The sequence below is a fragment of the Schistocerca piceifrons genome, chromosome 2, assembly GCF_021461385.2.
Source record: "Schistocerca piceifrons isolate TAMUIC-IGC-003096 chromosome 2, iqSchPice1.1, whole genome shotgun sequence".
In the NCBI taxonomy this organism is placed as follows: domain Eukaryota; kingdom Metazoa; phylum Arthropoda; class Insecta; order Orthoptera; family Acrididae; genus Schistocerca; species Schistocerca piceifrons.
In genome coordinates this window covers 246,895,946-246,901,945 of record NC_060139.1, presented here as the reverse complement: position 1 = coordinate 246,901,945, position 6,000 = coordinate 246,895,946, and the positions used below count along the sequence as shown (strand labels likewise).

At 45.6% G+C, this 6,000-nt stretch overlaps 1 long non-coding RNA gene across 1 annotated transcript in view; it reads left to right on the top strand.

Moving 5' to 3' along the window:
* Nucleotides 1–1,327: 1,327 nt before the first annotated feature.
* The window catches only part of LOC124774880, a 101,069-nt gene continuing 96,396 nt past the window's right edge, over nt 1,328–6,000 (top strand). Inside the window, exon 1 of the long non-coding RNA XR_007015568.1 lies at nt 1,328–1,394. This is a non-coding gene — a long non-coding RNA (uncharacterized LOC124774880). The remainder of the gene's footprint in view (nt 1,395–6,000) is intronic.

The window sequence follows — 6,000 nt, the reverse complement described above, 5'->3', positions numbered from 1 at the left end:
GGCATGGATGTTTGTGATGTCCTTAGGTTAGTTAGGTTTAACTAGTTCTAAGTTCTAGGGGACTAATGACCTCGGCAGTTGAGTCCCATAGTGCTCAGAGCCATTTGAACCATTTTTGAAAACTGACTTATTGTACTCATTTCTACGTTTTCGTCTGCAGTGACTAAATGAAAACATTACGAATTAACATAAATCGCGCAGTGGGGTCTACGTCAATGTATCAGTAGATTATAGCCTTTTCTGTTATTTTATCATTACCGTATTTCATTGTTACTTCTTATTACTTAGAATTTACGTAAATTGCCAACGCTTGGACTATTTGATCGTACAAGCACAGACAGTAAATATTTCTTCAACTAAATTATCCCATGGACAGACGTGTACGGCTTGAAACTTTGACTAAATCGAGCAGCAGTTTCAATTGGAGCCATACACTGGTTAACAACATCCGTCTGCTTCCGGTCGATGTTGTTTGAGATCATGAGGCATTAATGAGCGATAAGGCATGGTGAAGTCGAAAATTGTTACGAGGTTTTCCTTTATTCCGCACTCGTGGGGAACCCAAACACTCAAGCAGCACTCAAGAATGGATCGCAGTGGTGTTCTATACGCGGTGTTATTCATAGATGAGTTACATTTACCTAAAATTCTTCCAATAAACCGAAGACGACCATTCGCTTTCCATACTATCCCCATTACGTGCTCGTTCGATTTTACATTGCTTTGCAACGTTACGCATAGCTATTTAATCGTCTTGACTATGTCAGACAGCACGCCATTAATACTGTATCCGAATATTACTGGATTCCTTCTCCTACTCATCTGAATTAGACTTCTACATTTAGTGCAAGCTGCCACTTATCATCCATTTATAAATTCTGGATGAGTCACTTTGTACCCTCATACAGTAATTCAACGATGATATTTCTGTATACTATAGAATCATCATCATCAAAAGCCGCAGACTGCTGCTCAACCTATCCGTCAGATCGTTTATGGCGAGACAACAGTAACAACAGGTCTTTTCTGTCTGCCAACAGGAGGCAGTATCGCGATGACTGTGGGGGCGGCGCCGTGATGGCGGGGGCGGTGGTGCGCCAGCTGCTGCTGCTGGCGGCGGCGGCGGCGGCCGCGGCGGCACCGGACCCCAACCCAAACCCCAAACCAAACCCAAACCCAAACCCAAACCCGAACCCGAACCCGAACCCCGACCCCAACCCTGGGCCGGCGCCTGGACCCGCCGCCGTGGCGCCGACGGCAGCCCCCGTAGAGTGCGAGGACCGCGAGCTGCGCGGCGCCCACGTGGAGGCGGGCAGTGGGGGCGGCGGGGGCGGCGTCGTGACGACCGCCTTCTGGAGCTGCGCCGCCGACGCCTGGCTCGCCGGCTTCTCCGGGTGAGTCCCGCTCCAGACTCCTGCTAACAAGTGCTTTCTCACGTCGCACTCTTGTTAGCGAGACTTCGCAGGCGCCATCCAAACAGATCACCTCGTTGTTGTCCCTCCAAGACCTTCACCCCGGAATCACATCCAGGGAACCAATACCTACGCAGTACTGCCACGTAGTAACCTGAAAACCTCAAACTGTACGGCACGCTGTCAGCTAGAATCAGATTTTTTATGCTCATCATTATGTAGTTATACTCTTGAAAACCGAAACATATCGTTACAACGAAATTTATTCCACGCAGTACATACATGGTAATTCACAAATGATTAGCATTATAGAACTGTGTAAACAATTAGATCGTGAGAATTCAATACAGTCAGAAGTTGCCGAGTGCTGCAATTAGAACCTCTATACGTCATGTCATGGAGTGAAACAAATTGTGGATATGTTGCAGGAGAAAAAACTTACGTCGGGTTTGTTGGCACGGCCACACAACATGGACAGTGGTTGTAAGAGTAAGTTTCCAACCAGCAGACAGTCTACGAGGGCTATCCGAAATGTAGGATCCTGTCGGTTGCAAAAACGAAACTACATTGAGAATCAAAAATGTTTTATTGGCAATAGTTAGCTACACCCTCCAGCTACTTCTCTACATAGTCGTCGCTCCGATTGAGACTTTGTCGTAGTGTTGTACCAACTTTCCAATACCTCGATCTGCAGCTCGTTGTCTGTTCCACAATGTTGACTTCAAAAACAGCAATTCACATGAGCAGAGATGAAAATCATAAGGAGCCAAGTCCGGGCTGTACGTGGGTGACGAAAAATCTATAGCAGTGTCCTCAGTGCCCCTGCAGTGTCCGGCCGAGAAGTGTCATCAAGAAGGAAACTCATGAGAGTTACGTTGTATGAGGTTCACAAATGTAGGCGAAATCTCTCACAGACATTCACACTCCGCAGGAGACATTATTTTGTAGGCATCTTTAAGTGTTCACTGTGCGCTGAGAATTGAAAAGAGCTATGTGGCGCGACCGACGGCCAACTAGAGGTACTCTCAGCTGAGCTAAGCAAAGTTTCGTCAGATTTTTACTGTGGTTTCCATTTCGCGATCGATCGGACCTCACTTTCCTAGTAGCCCTGGTATATTAGTGACGTAGTAGGTAACGCTGAAGGCTCCGTGATACTGTTGTCCATACGAAGATTTGAAACCCAGACTGTAGCGAAATGGAGGAATTTGAAGTAAAGCATCCTCGGTCTTCGACTAAAACAAAAGCGGGAAGTTGACCCTGAAAGTAAATAAATATAACGTCTTGAGCAGAAATATACAAAGAGAGTTGTTACTGAAGGGAAACATTATCTGTGTTGTTAGGCTGCGTGGTATTTCTACTTGTGGTCGACGCTTCGACCACTCTGCTGGGGTGTTCTTCAGGCCACGATCAACTGAACAAGCTATTTTGTATCCAAAAAGATTTTACCTCCAGTGGTAACGGCAAGGTCTTCAACTACACAATAGGTAACGAATCACGGGTAGCAGCAATCACTGTAAAATACCTGCCAGTAACCATCCCCAGCGACCCAAAGTTCAATTACCGCATAAAACAAATATTCGGGAAGCAGATGGCAAATTGATATTTACAAGGAGAACCTTAAGGAACGTCTTCATCCACGAAAGCCGGCCGAAGTGGCCGTGCGGTTAAAGGCGCTGCAGTCTGGAACCGCAAGACCGCTACGGTCGCAGGTTCGAATCCTGCCTCGGCATGGATGTTTGTGATTTCCTTACGTTAGTTAGGTTTAACTAGTTCTAAATTCTAGGGGACTAATGACCTCAGAAGTTGAGTCCCATAGTGCTCAGAGCCATTTGATCCATTTTTTCATCCACGAAAGAAGTGATATACAAAACACTTGTTCTATTGTCTCTTGAATACTGCTTATCAGTCTGGGACACATACCAACTATGACTAATAGACGAGATGGCGATGATAGAGGAGCGGCTCATTTTTTCGCGGGATCGTTCATTCAGCAGAAAAGGTTACTGAGATGCTCAGTTAATTGACAGACACTAAAAGAGAGGCGTTGTATATTACAGACAGGTTTTCTGTTGAAATTTCTGGGGCTTACGTTCCAAAAAAATTTGGGCAACTTGTTAATTCCTTCTCGCGAAATAATCACAACGGGAAAGTTAGAGAAATTAGATTTCAAATGGTTCAAATGGCTCTGAGCACTATGTGACTTAACTGCTGTGGTCATCAGTCACCTAGAACTTAGAACTACTTAAACCTAACTAACCTAAAGACATCACACACAGCCATGCCCGAGGCAGGATTCGAACCTGCGACCGTAGCGGTCACGCGGTTCCAGACTGAAGCGCCTTTAACCGCACGGCCACTCCAGCCGGCGAAATTAGATTTACATGCAGCTTTACCGACAGTAATATTTTCCCACGCGCCATTCGCGAGTGGGACAGGAAAAGGGGGACCGGCGAAGGGGGGGAGGGGGCGAGATTTTGCTATTGGGGCGGCTTGCCGAGTACGGATTAACATGCAGATGTAGACTTGGTCGCTGGGCCACACGTGGGATGTAGTGGCAGGCCAAGGAAGCAGTAGTACCCGTTATTCTTTGAAGAATACTTGGACAATCCTCGCCTCATATGGCCGGACATAGTTCTGCTGAAATATGCGTGTGGAACCGCGAGAAGGAAGGCGATGCTTCGAGCCCTAAATCCTTCCTGGTCTAGGGCAGGAGGCGAGATAGCATGTTTCATCCAATGGTGTCACAAACCATCACACATATCGTTTGTTCCCCACACAGCTCATAAATGCAGTCTACGTCTATATACATACCCCGCAAGCCACCGTACGGTGCGTGGAGGAGGATACCATGTATCACTAGTAATCATCTCCCTTCCTGTTCTGCTTTTAGCTCGCAGATAGAGCCCTAATTTCTCGTACCTTCGTGGTCCTCATGAGAAATGTATGTTGGCGGCAGGGATCGTTCTGCAGTTAGCTTCAAACGCCGGTTCTCTAAATTTTTTCAATAGCGTTCATCGAAAAGTACGTCGCCTTTCCTTTGAGTTTCCGCAGCATCTCCGTAACACTTTCGTGTTGTTCGAACCTACGGGTAACAAATCTAGAAGTCTGTCTGTATATTGCTTCGGAGTTCTCCTTTAATCCGACCTGGTGTGGATCCCGAACACTCGAGTAATACTTAAAGGTAGGTCTCAGCAGCGTCCTATACGCGCTCAACTTTACAGGTGAACTGCACTTTACTAAACGTCTCCCAGTAAACGAAAGTGGACCATTCGCCTTCCCTACTACAGTCCTGACATGCTCGTTCCATTTCATATCGCTTTGCAATGTTACACCCTGATATTTAAATGACATGACTGTGTCAAGCAGGACACTACTAATACCGTATCCCAACTTTATATGTTTGTTTTTCCTACTCACCCGCATTAACTTACATTTTTCTACATTTAGTGCCAGCTGCCATTCGAGAACAACATGGCAACATACTGAGTAGTATTACTTAAGAATTCTTCGAGTCATTCACATACCTGGGAACCTATTCCACATGCTTGTACCTCCGTACCAACTAGAAATTTTACCTAAGTCATCTTGTATGATCGTACAGTCACTCATCTTCGATACCTTCCCATATACCCCAGTATCATCAGCAACAGCCGCAGATTGCTGCTGACCTGTCCGCCTGACCACATATGTATACAGAAAATAATAACGGTCCCGTCACATTTCCCTGGCATATTGCTGACGATACCCTTGCCTCTGCTGAAAACTAGCTGTCGGTGACAACGTGACAACATAATGGGCACTATGGAGTGTTGAAAAAGTCTCTCCGCAGTGCCGTATGATTGTTAGCCGCGCGTGTCGTATGATTGTTTGTCTGCCTGGGTTACTTCCCTTCAAGTGGACTGTCCCATCATTCCACTGTTTTCGTTTATCTCAGCCAACGTCAGTAGTATCGTTGGTGTGTGTCGTTACGTGTTGACGGGAACGTTGAAGTTTAGTTCCTTTGTTAGTTTGTTTCGTTTTTGTCACTGTTAGAATGCTAACCACTGAATAACGTGTGTTTTTAGTCGAACAAGTGTTCAAAGCTGGCGGTAAATACACAGTTTCAGCACGTCAAACATTTAATTTAGTTTTCCCGCAGACAACACTCCCACATCGCGATACTGTGTGAGATCTGATTAACTAATTTCGAAGTACGGGTTCAGTGACAGATGCACCAAGAAGTGGTCGTCCTAACGTTTTGCATGAGGATAAACTACTCGATATTTCAGATAAAATGTCAATGAGTCCGAACAAGTCAGTAAGAAAACTCGCCCAGGAAATAGATTTTAGTGTCGGAACGGCCCACACAGTTGTAAGGAAAAAATTAGAACTTTCCCCATACAAAGTTACAGTCGTGCAAGAACTGAAAAATACTGATCATGGCAATAGAATGCATTATTGTCAATGGTTCAAAAATTTCGTTCAACAAAACGTTTTTCACTGACGAGGCGTGGTTTCATTTATCCGGGTACATGAACTCGCAACGTTCTCGTATGTGGAGTACTGTAAATCCATTGTGTATTCATGAGGAACCACTTCATTCTGTGAA